The 12,580-nt window shown below is 43.1% G+C and overlaps 1 long non-coding RNA gene across 1 annotated transcript; it reads left to right on the top strand.

The window, feature by feature from the left end:
• Positions 1 to 8: 8 nt before the first annotated feature.
• Positions 9 to 11,419, top strand: LOC105854768. The gene is made up of 3 exons (XR_001146287.1): positions 9 to 121; positions 1,685 to 1,750; positions 11,368 to 11,419. It is a non-coding gene; the product is annotated as an uncharacterized LOC105854768 (long non-coding RNA).
• The last annotated feature ends 1,161 nt before the right edge of the window (positions 11,420 to 12,580 follow it).

Below are 12,580 nucleotides of genomic sequence, written 5' to 3'. Positions count from 1 at the left end.
GTCGCCGACGCACCGGCCGGCGAGCTTGCTCTCGGGAAAAGTCCGGCCTCGCCTCACGGCCCCAGTTGCCAGATGGGTAGACTGAGGCCGGGAACAGTGCGGGGCGTCGGCAGAGCCGCGGGTGAGAAGGCGGCCGAGCCGAGGCCCCCAGAGCGCGTTTACCCCACCCGGCCCGGGCAGTTTACCATAATCCCTCTGAACATTCTCTCCTCCGCCCCCTCGCCCCTCCTCCGGAGGCGCCAGGAAAGTGAAGTACCACGGAGACGAACCGAGGGGGTGAGGGATGGTGGCAGGGAGAGGTCATCCTGGCGCCCGACCTTCGCCTCTGCCCACGGGCCGGGGCTAGGGGTTCTTGACCCCAGCTGCCCCCTGCCTCCACCCCACCTCACCCCTCCCTTGTAAAGATTATTTTAAAAATCCAAAGACAGGTTTCTTCTCGGTTCGACCGTGGCCACTCCAAACGGCCCACTGCCTTTCCAGTTGCCGGGCCTTTCCAGTTGCCCGCCGAGGCCTTTGTGCCTGGGGCCAGCTCACCCAGGACTACTGGGCATTGGGCAGCCGGTGCAGGCCCCGCAGCGAGTCCCGACGGCCGCAGCCCACCGGTTCTGCTCCTCCTGGAGCCGCAGGTCCCCACCTACTCAGTACACGTCTCGGGAGCTTGTCGACCCTCACCTTTGCTGCAGCCTTCCTCTAGCCTGGGATGCTGCTGAGCCCTCTCACCGCTTACCAGAATTCCATCACCTTTAAAAACTCGGCTAGCACCGCCTCCTCCAGGGAGCCTTCACGGAAGCCTAACCCTCCCCCCTCCCCAGCCCTCCTGCTGCATTCTGGGTTCCTCCCTGACTGTCCTTGTTGAATGCGGTCAGTGACTAGACCAGCCTTAGGATTCCTTTGTACCTTCTTCCTAGTGGGGAGTGGGGATGGGGGGGGGGAGGTGACCTGCCCTACTTGGTTGGCCCAGAGATCTAGGGTGGGGTAGATGGTAAGAGCCCTTCTCTGGCTACTTGAGTGTGTGTAGATGGGGCCAGGTAGGGCGGGGCCAGGTAGGGCCTCATTGTCTCCCCTTATCGTTCCCAGCAAAGAACCTAGAAGACAGCAGGTTAGGGGGAGCTACAGCGCCTGTCCTTACAGCATGCCGTGAATGTGTATGTACCTAGGGGGGCTTACTGCAGGAGGTGTCTGAGTAGAGCCCAGGGCCTCCCTGTACCCTCAGATTGAAGCCTCAACCCCTTGGTACACTTGAAGACCTAATAATCTTATTTTTGCAAATTCACCCCTCTCTCTTGATGTTCCCACCCCCCACTCCCTTTCCTGCTGCTCCAATTAATGTTTTTAATATGTGCACATCTTTTTATTTGTACACTGTGTATGTAACATTGGCATGGCTGCATATTGTTTTAATTTACAGGAGGTGTTGTGTTCTATGTTTCCTTATGCTTTTTCCAGCCTCCCTGGGTGCTCCCACCCCAGGCCCGGAGAACTGCACTCAGGCCTTACTTACTAGCAGGCAGTTCTCCAAATGTGAGGTGCTCATCCTGGTTCAGACTTCCAAAGATGCTGATCTCTAGCCCGCACCTGCCTAGCACCTGCTTAAATTGTGTGGCTTGTCAGTGAGGGGAGAGCAGTCTATTATTGACCAGGAAAAACTTGGTAAATAAATCAAATACTTCATAAATTTGTACAGGGGAACAGGAACTCCAGGAGAGTCCACACTGGAAGCAGAGAAGGAAGGATCATCAGCCTGTGACAGGTACATGGAAGCCACGGGTGTAGTTGAGACAACTGGGGTGGGTTGGGGGGGCGGAATTTAAAGGTTCCCGGAACTGGAGTGTCAGTTGGTAGAGGTGACTCAGCTTTTAGGGCAGAGATAGCAGGTGGCCACCCACCACTACCCCCCTGAAACACTCTGCTGTGCTTCCTATGTGTATGCCTGCCCTGCCCCTTGCTGATATTAATGTTCCCAAGGAATCCCTTTCTTCCATTGCCTTCTGTTTCCTTCTGCTTCTAATCCCCTGGCCACTTTCCCAGGAGAAAGGGGTCTTTATGCGTTGTGACCAAAAGTGGAGTTCCTGTCTGTTTGTCTCTTTCTCTCTCTCTTTCAGTCTTCTAGTTTGTAAAATGGAAGCATTGGATCAGACAACTCTCTAACATCTTCAGCATTCCTTGAGTTCACTTTCAGAAGTCACTGTCAGCTGTTTGGGAACTTGGGGTGGGGGTGGGGATTGAGTACCAGTGTTAATGAAGGTCTCTTGGGCTGCCTAGGTTTGCATCCTACTGGGTAATATGTTGGGGGGTACCAGACAAGATAGAGAAGAGTTGGCAAGGGCTGGAGTGGGAGCTTAGATCAGGGACCTTAATGTATAATGGAATTTGGGGGATAGGAAGAGGAGAGGATAAGGGAAATGTAGAACAAAAAGAATCAAGTAAGTGCTGTATTTTCTCCAGAAAAATAGCATCTCCCTGTCCTAGAATGGGCTCACCAGATGTTCCCCAGATGTTGCTGGTGATGGGAAACATCTCCCTCTGGGATCCCTACTAAGCTCTTCCTGTTCATGGGGAAATGAAGGGTCTGTTCCAAGGCAAGGAGGGTGGGGTCTGGGGCAGCATCCATTTGTGCCTAGGGCACAGAACAGAGGCAGGAATACACCCACACCCCCTCAGGGAGTATTTGAATACTTAGAAGAGGCTAACAAATTTCTCAAAAATTCAGCAGCGTAGACCACCCATTTTATATAAATTAAAAGTTATTGCATATGTATGTTTTTAAAAGTTGTTATATTTTAAATCAGTATTTAAGAGAATTAAAAGTTAGTGATACTTTCCCATCAGAAACACTGAAAGGATTAACTACCTCATGCAGCAAGAGTGAGTCTAACCAGACTTTAATATTGTTGACGGAGGGTGAATTGATACAATCAGCTCAGAAAATAATTTGGTGGTAACCTACTAAGCCTAGACATAGGTAACTCTCTGATCTTGTAATTCTGTTTCTCAAGAAGTACCCAAGAGAAATGAGCTTATGTCCACCAAAGGGCACTTTTTTTAAAAAAAAAAAAGATTATTTATTTATGCATACAGTGCTGGGGTACAGGCCAGAGGTACAAATTCACCAGAGACAGAGTGGGGAGCAGCACAGGCAGATCAGCGAAGTACACTGCTGAGGGGAGCAGCGGGCGGGTCGGGAGAGCTCTGCTGTGCCATGTGGGTCACCTTCTGGGTGGGGATCAAACTCATGCTGAAGTGGCTTTAGCTTCTTAGTGCTGTGCTTTAACCCTCTGCGCCACCAGGGAGGGTCCCAAAGGCACAATCTTTAAAGCACCTTTATTCATAGCAGCCTAAATTTGGACACAGCCCGAATGTCTAATAGATGTCTGAAAAACAAACTGTGGTTTATCTTGCAACGGACTATTACACAGCAATGAAGAAGAACAAACTACTGCCATTTATGTTGACAGGAATAAATCTTAAAAACTTTATAAGATACCATGCACAAAAGAAGCATAGCTATGATTTCATGTATTTGCTTGTAGTTTTAAAACAAAGTTCAGTCGTAGAGAACACTACTTTCTAAAGTATTAACTGGGAAGAGCTACAAAAAAGTCTTCTGGGTACTAGAGGTACTCTAAATCTTGATTTAGACAGTGACTGGAAAGGTATATCTATATGTAAAACCCAGGTTCTGTACTTAAGATCTGTTTATTTTATTCTAAGTTTCACTTTGATAGGAGGAGGGAGAGGATGGCATGACAGTCAACACCATAATTGTGAAAGGGATTTAATTGTTTTCGGTCTTCTACCAGTAAGCCTGACCAATGAGAAAGACCTGGGACTCACAGATTATGTTCCGCTCTATACGTTTCTCCATCTAAATTGGTGTAAGGGGTAAGAATTTGACTCCACCATGATTTTTAGGTGCAAGAAGCTTTATGTTATTTTGCATCTTACTTACACTTAGGTCTTTGAATTTTCTATATAGTGCAAACTCTTGAGTCCAACTTCATTCTTTTGCATGTGAATATCTGGTTTTCTGAAAGCCATTTGTTGAAAAGATGTTATTTTTCAAAGTCAAGATCAAAGCAGCTACATCCTCATGAAAACTTTAACATCAGTCAGCAGGGATACTAGTCTGTGTGCTACCTCCAAGCCTTATCTAAGGAATGGGATGCTTTCCCCTGTCCAGGGTGGCCTGGCTCTCTGATTTTCAGCCCATGTTGCCTGCAGATTCCTCTGAGTAGGAGGGGACTCGCAGAGCTTGGTGGTATGCTATTTCTGAGCCACCCTTGGTTGTGGGGTGGAAACTTTAGTTATGGACATAGGAACTAGAGTCCTGTCTGCTCAAGAGGTGGAAACATTGTTGTCTAGACACCTCCAACATTACTTTCTCCTCTTTCCTGATCTCCTGATCTCCTAAGGGGCATCCTGCTTCTTACCACCTACCACTAAATGGAACTCCCCTCTCCAGGCACCTACCCCTTCCACCCACCCTAGTCCCCTCAACAAATTCTCAGGCCAGTAGCATCAGTATCGCCCAGACCTTGGCAGACCGTGCAGACTCTTGAATTCTCCCCAGACTAGGAACTGAGACCCCAGAGAATACTTGCACTTTACCAAGTCCTCCACTGATCCTAATGCACATTCAAGTTTAAGATCCCCTACATCAAGGCCTTGGAAAGCGAATCCTAGGAAAGGGGGCTGTCTTAAAGCACATTCCTTGAATGTTTTTATCTAAACTGGGACTTTTTGAGAGGATTAAAAATCTGAGCTGTTAAAAAAAAAAATCTGAGCTGTTGAGTTCTGGGTCAAAGGATTTTGACAAATGTTGCCAAATCACTTTTTCCAAAGCTGTGCCAAAATTTTACCCTTAGCCAAGAGTGTCTGAGCATGCCTGTTTCCCAGCACCATCCCTGACAGTGGGTGCTTTCTCTGCCAATCTGATAAGGGAAACAAAAGAAATCTTACTGTTTTAACTGGCATTTCTCTAGCTATGTGTGAAGTTGAGACTTTCCTAAACCATTTGCACTCCAATCTAAACTGATCTTTTACATTCTGATTTTGTATTGGGTTATTTTAAGTCTTTGAGAATAAAGAACACCTGTCACACCTATTCTTACTTTGTTTTTCACCTGGTTTATAGTATGTTTTGCCATACCAGAGTTTTGAATGTTTAGGTAGTCAAATTTTTAAACTATTTACCTTTGGAGATCCTGAGTTTTATATAAACATCCCTCACCAGAATATTATAAATTCATTGATTCTTTTTTCTAGAATCTTAAGTTTTCTTTTTTAGCATATAAATCCTTTATCTATTTGGAATTTACTTTTACTTAAGGAATGTACTAGGGCTCCAGTTTTGTTTTTGTTTTTGTTTTTCTTTTTGCCTAGTAGTAGCTAATTTTCCTATCACCTTTCTCTATTAATTTAAAATGTCACCTAAGCAGAAATTTAATTCTCATGTATACCGGGTTCATTTCTGGTTTTCTGTTCTGGTCCAATGATTTCTCTGTTTCATCTCTGGGTACCAAATTGTTTTACGAAGTATAATTTTAATGTTTTATCACCTGTTGGGTCTATCTCTTACTTTTCTTCTTTGGGCTCCCCTGACTTGTATTTATTTCCCCGTTTCAGTTTCATATATGTTTTTGACAAGTTTTCTATCTGGAAAACAAAATATAAGCCTGAGTATTTGCATTAGAATAATTTTGAGTAAACTCAAAACTGGGGTATAGAGAGCCCCATGAGTGACCTTACTATTATTTTCATATTAGTGTTTCTTCTTTTTTTTCCCCTGAGGATTTTATATTTTTGATAGTCATTGTAACAGCAATTTTTCTGTCATGTGTTCTGTGCTGTTGTTTGTTTTTCAGTGTACAGGTTTTATATATTAATCTTGGAAATTGCCATTATCCTGAATTCTCTCCTTGTCTCTGGTGGTTGTGCATTTTTCTTTCATATCATCTATGCATAATTTTGCTTCCTCTTTCCAATATTTGCATCTCATTTCTCTTCTTTGTCTAATTACATTGGTTTGACCCAATGATTGTAATGATGGTGGTCAGTCTTGCCCTTGCTCTTAACCTTGATGGGCTGTAGTTCCCATTTCACTCTTAAGCATGACACTGGTTTTACATCTTTTTTTTTTTTTTAATTTATTTATTTGTACATACAGAACTGGGGTACAGGCCAGAGGCTCAGGGGTGGTGAGAGGCTTCACCAGAGACAGAGTGGGGAACAGAACAGGCAGATCGACGAAGCACACTGCTGAGGGGAGCAGCGGGCGGGCCAGGAGAGGTCTGCCACACCATGTGGTCACCTCCGGGGCAGGCAGGAATCGAACTCAGACTGAAGTGGCTTTAGATTCTCAGTGCAGGGCTTTAACCCGCTGTGCCACCAGGGAGGGCCGCTTTTTTTTTTTTTTTTTAAAGATTTTATTTATTTATACATACAGAACTGGGGTACAGGGCAGAGGTGCAGAGGCGGCGAGAGAATTCACCAGAGACAGAGTGGGGAGCAGAACAGGCAGATTGCCGAAGTACACTGCTGAGGGAAGCAGCAGGCCGGCCAGAAGAGGTCTGCCGCGCCATGTGGTCACCTCCAGGGCCGGGGATCAAACTCGCACTGAAGCAGATGCAGCCAATTTGCAGGGCTGCGTCCTAACCTGTTGTGCAACCAGGGAGGGCCAGTTTTGTAGCTTTTTAAGAAATATATATCTGTACAAATGAAACTGTGTTAAGTAACTCTCAGTCTGTTCTTGTTCTGTTATCGTTTTCTTTTAAGCAGGAATAGATGCAGGATATTACTCAAATGTCTTTTAAATATTAAGATACTACATAGTTTTCCTTTGAGCTATTAATACGGTCAACTTTAGTAGAGAATCCCTAACATTTTGGGACAAACTTACATCACCAGGATGAACTTACTTGAATATGATGAATGATTCTTTTGAGATATTGTTAATGTGTATTTTATTCTAGATTTTGCATCTTAAGTTCAATCCTATTTATTCAATTCTCCACCTTCCTGATGGGGTCAATTAAAAGAGACTCTCATGTTTCACCCAGTTTCTTCTGGCATTTTCCACATGTTATTATTCTTAACTATCATATCTTGTTTTTGATTTTGAACCTAAGCTATTTGGTGCATAGAGATTTTTGAAAATTAGATTCTAATGTAGTTACTGCTCTCCTGTCAAATTTCCTTCTATTCACTGAACATTTTTATTTTGAATTTAACCTTAGTTGATGGCAACATTGCAGCCTCATCTCAGGATTTTCCTGTATACCTTGGCTTATGCTTTATTTTTAACCTTTCTGAGTTGTGTTGGTAAAGATGCATCTCTATTATACAATGTACAATAGGATATTGTTTCATGATGTGAAAGTCTTTTTGTTGTTAGAAGGATGGATTTATCCTATTCTCATTTATGGATATAATTGCTATATTAGCCATATTTCTGGTTTCTTCTGCTATTATTTCTGTTTTGGTGTTTCTGGTATCTGTTTTTGTTTTTTTTTTTAAAGATTTATTTACTTATGCATACAGGCCGGAGGTGCCGGAGGTGGGGGTAGGGCTGAGAGATTTCACCAGAGACAAAGTGGGGAGCAGAGCAGAACAGGCAGATCTACTGAAATACGCTGCTGAGGGGAGTAGCAGGTGAGATAGCAGAGGTTTGCCACATCTTGTGGGTCACCTCCCAGGCTGGAGATTGAACTCATGCTGAAGCGGCTGTGGCTAGCTTCACGGTGCTATACTTTAACCCAGTGTGCCACCAAAGAGGGCTCTATTATCTGTGTATTACTTCATACCTCTTTTGTTTCATTTGATTTGCCTGTGTATGTCCACATGTGTTTGTATTTTTGCTTGATGATTTGAAGATGTATAGTCTGTTTTTAATTTTTCTAGTGGTTGCCTTTATATTGATTCATTTCTCTGCCAAAAGAAGACAATTTTCATATGTGGGAGTCATATTCTTAAAGATTGAGCCTTGATATGATCCTTCTTGATATCTTATCCTTGATACAGTCAAGTTCTTGATATGCTTAGCATGAAAAATGGTGATAGTCTCATCCAGACACCAAAGGTTCAGAGCAATCAAGATATTGAACATACCACAGAGCTGCTACTTGAGCTAGCCATCGACAGCCGAGGGCTATCTGTGTCACAAAGGGATGTTGTGTCTCATCTTTTACTGCAAAACCTCATATGAATGTCTTTCTCTCAATAGCCAGCATACTTTGTTCAACAGTGTCTTTGACTTGTCCATTTCTCTGAACAGTATTCTGAAAAGGCCATTGACGCTTCTGGCTATTTGTCTCTACATATACCGGGGTCAGGAGCCAGATCACTGCCTGACAGCAGGTTTTTGTGAATACTGTGATATGTGGTCGCATTCAGATGCAGGAGTGTGTGTGTGTGTGTGTGTGTGTTTTCTTTTTAATCTTTGATTTCATGCTGATTGATGAGTTAGCACACCAACATATAATGCACACTCAAAATGAGGTAATTTTAGGAGGGGTCTATTTACCAACATGTGGGGAACGAAGCACCCCAATGAATGGTGCCCAAGAACAGCAGAACTGTTACTGCCAAAAGGCCTGAAGGCAAAAGGAGCAGGGGTGGAGTGAGGGTGGGAGGGGGAATATCCAGAGGGAGAGAACTGAGTAAGTGGGTTGGCTCCTTGGGAGGCAGTAGGTTTCGCTGAGGGATACCTCCAACCCAGGGACACTCACTAGCAGGTTGCCAGGGGGGACAAATGCCTGCATCTCATTCTTTTTCTCCATTTTTTTCTCCATTTCCCGCTAGCTAAACTCAGCTTGAAGCCAGTAGCTCATTCATTTCTATCTTGCAAAGAAATTCAGTGATAAATAGAACAAAAATTCATCAGGCACATTTCCCTCATGTGTTTACTGAAAATATGTGGAGAGCTGACTCATACTCCACACATCAGTGGAGTATTTCCATTAGGAATGCTTTCAACTACCAGTAATAAAAAAATCCAAGTTGCAGTGGCTTTAAACATAGAGGGTTTATTTTTGTACTATAACGGGAGGACTGGAAGTAGGCAGCCACTGACATTCATTTAATGGCTCAATAATGTCAGTGCTGTCATCTTTAGAATTCTTTCTGTGTTTATCTTGTGCTGGTTGCTTCATATTTGCAAAATGGCTCCTTAGCACCAGGTAGCTCAACCACGGTTTAGTTAGTAAGAAAGGTGAAGAGAAGAACCCGAATATAAGCCTATTTTATTGAATTTTCATAAAAGCATCTTCAGCAGACTTCCTGTCATGATTCATTGACCAGAACTGGGTCTCATGGTCTCCTGAAACAGCCAAGGAGACTGGGAAAGTGGGAAATGGGGCTGGTCATGCTTGATTTAGGTCACTTGTAACTAATTCCCAGAGACCAGAGACCTTGGTGCAGTGATCTGTTACCTCGAACAAAGGTAGAAAATAAATTCTGGATGGACAGTGAACAAGTCTTGCTACAGGGCTTTTACTCAATGATGAAGCCAATTGACAGCTGACACTCCAGACAGCACGTGTGCGTTCCTACTACATGCCATTGGTTTTATGTCACATCCAAGAGTGTTATTTGACCAAGTCATTCTAAGAGTTTGCTGTGCTTTTTTCTCTGGTTAAATATTGCTCAATAGCTATGACTCAACTTAGAAGTCATAATGTGAATTGTGTTGTCTTTCACTGTAAGTTGGACTTCAATGATGCTTCCCTAGATTTTTTATCCTGACTTTAATGACAATATACACCAATGCCATTGGACTAGACTTTCTTACTTACCTATATTCTGGAAAGGCTTTATTGGTTCCTAACTAGCTTACAGGGCCTGATGTGAAGATGATGCAGAAGTCTCAATGGGCTTCATGCCACGATTTGACAAAGTTTCATAGTAGATGATGCCTCAGGGAATGGAGGAAATGCAATACCAGTTAACAAACTCCCATTTTTGAATATTCATTCTGTACTGTGTTTCTTTTTCACACATTTTCAGTTTGTGTAAATTTGTTTCATTGTATACACTCATCTACTCTAGTATATTTAACCACTTTTTATAATGCAATAATTTGTTACTATATTTAATACTATTTTTATGCTTTAGGTACCTCTTTTCTTCTTACTATTAAGTAGCTGCTTCTTCAGTTAAATTTTTATTTTTTTGGCAAGAACCTCAAGAGGCCCATCACTGTACCAAAAGTAGAAGACTGGGGATCTATGGCCTATAAGACAATGAAATAAAATATCTGAAAATAGGATTATTGTATAATGCACAGTTACTATTATTATTCCAGAACACAACAAAACAAAACACCACTGTGGCCAGAAATTTATTTTCCTAAGAGAGTTTTAAATTCTGGGAAGTGATCATAAAGATAGGGAATCTTACATGCGGAACATAATTCTGTGTTTGTTTATTTATTACGTATTCAATTATTTTTTCAGTCTGGAAAATCTTGTCTTATAGTCTAGTGGATTAATTAGGTTAAGTTATTTCACTATATACGGCTCTGCCTATCTACATGAAAAACATTTCTTTTTACATATTTCATTTTTTACATAAGTATACTCTATAATTTAGCTTGCCCAAATGATCTTCCCAGAGTTGAGCCAAAAGATTTTTATTTTTTCCCTATATTCAACAACTATTTATCCAGGACATTTTAATAAAACCAGATATTTACATTTTAACAATGATAACTATTCTCTCAAACACTCTCTTTTTTATTGAGGTATAATCAGCATGTAATAAATTTATTTCAGGTGTACAATATAATGATCTGATATTTGTATAAATTACAAGATAATCACAATAGTTCTAGATCATATATATCCATCCAATATATAATTAAATTTTTTTGTGTGTACAATCTGGCTTTTAATGTCTACTGTCTTGGCATTTTCATAGTATTATTAATAATAATCACCATCATGAACATTTGAACATTACCTGCTCAGGACTTTTTTTTTTTTTAAGATTTATTTATTTATATAGAACTGGGGTACAGGCCAGAGGCACAGGGGCAGTGAGAGGATTCACCAGAGACAGGCTGGGGAGCAGAACAGGCAGGTTGATGAAGTACACTGCTGAGGGGAGCAGTGGGTGAGACAGGAGAGGTCTGCCACACCATTTGGATCACCTCTGGGGCTGGGGACCAAACTTACTTACACTGAAGTGGCTTTGGCCAGCTTGCAGTGCTGCACTTTAACCCTCTGCACCACTCGGGAGGGCTCTCAGGACTTATTTTTATAACTGAAAGTTTGTAGCTTTTGACTCTCTCCACCCCTTTCTCCCAACCACCCATCTGTTCTTTATATCTGTGAGTTTATGAATGTGGATTTTTGTTTGCTTGTTTTTTAGATTCCACATACAAAAGGAATGCCCTCAAATCCAGTCCGGGTTGCTGCAAATGGCAAGTTTTCCTCCCTTTTTTATGGTAAAGTAATAGGTGCATATTGTGTGCAAAGTAAAGTGGAACTATAACAAATGGAAACAAGATGAAAATGATGTGAAAGTATTGTTGCAAGTTAAGCTGCAGGTGGCATTTTCTTTACTAAACACAAGCCAAATTGGCTAGCTTCCTGGTGGTGCACCCTCAAGACCATGACAGTCTTTACAAAGGTAAATGGGATTTCTGTGGAAATTATTCCTGAGCTCACATTTATGAAATGTGAACAAAATTGCTTGTCTGTGTGGCAGACCCTGCCGAGCCTACTCATGTGCCTGGCACTCACAACTCTCACCACAAGCGCACACCTCACAGGCTCCTCCAGCACACGCCTGGTGGCTCTGAGTGTGGCCCTTAACTTGTCAGGGGCTGGGGCAGAGGGCTGTGAGTGTCTCTCACAGCAGCCAGAGTCCCAGTGGGAAACAGTCACCAACACATGTGTTGACTTCCTTTTCTCCCCTGCCCACCTTCCCATCTCTCCACCAGTCTTTATGGGCTCGTCTTCCAAGTAAAACACTTCTACTCAAATCTTTGTCTCAGGTCTGCTGCTGGGGGAAATGAGCCCAGGGCAGTTTTTCTCAGAAATATTCCAGCTGGCTCTGAGACTCATTCATTTTACCAATAAGGTCGAGGCCCCGATGTTCTCACTCCGTGGTCACAGGCAGTCCACGTGGCCCCAGGCAGTCCACGTGGCCCTGAATCCCTGGTCAGCCAGCAAGGGCAGAGGTTCTGATGCTATTAGAAAGTCTGGCTGCCGCCTTGGCCCTTCTCAGACCTACCCGGCAGATCCACGGAGAGAGGACAGAAACCCACTGGAATAGCTGGGGCATAATGGAATACAGAAGGGACAGTTGAGGCTGACTGGGGCCTCGGGCCATGGAGGGCTGGGGCCTGTGGATCCTCACCTCCTCATTTCCCTGAAACCTCTTCCCCCATCCCAGTTTATTCTCCAAACTCTTGTGTTTGTTCTCCTCCCTCTTGTTCTCCTCACCACATCACCAAAATGAGGTTTTTCCTTCCTGGGTCTTTCCTGAAAATTTCCTTACCAAAGCACCCATAAATATGCATATGCTTCTCTGGCATTAGATCCCAGTTCTGTGGATATCAAAGAAACTGAGAGGCCAT

This window comes from Condylura cristata, unplaced genomic scaffold (genome assembly GCF_000260355.1).
Source record: "Condylura cristata isolate star-nosed mole 26May11 unplaced genomic scaffold, ConCri1.0 scaffold00004, whole genome shotgun sequence".
NCBI lineage: Eukaryota > Metazoa > Chordata > Mammalia > Eulipotyphla > Talpidae > Condylura > Condylura cristata.
Note: the sequence above shows the minus strand (reverse complement) of the source record. Positions and strands in the feature narration are given on the sequence as shown.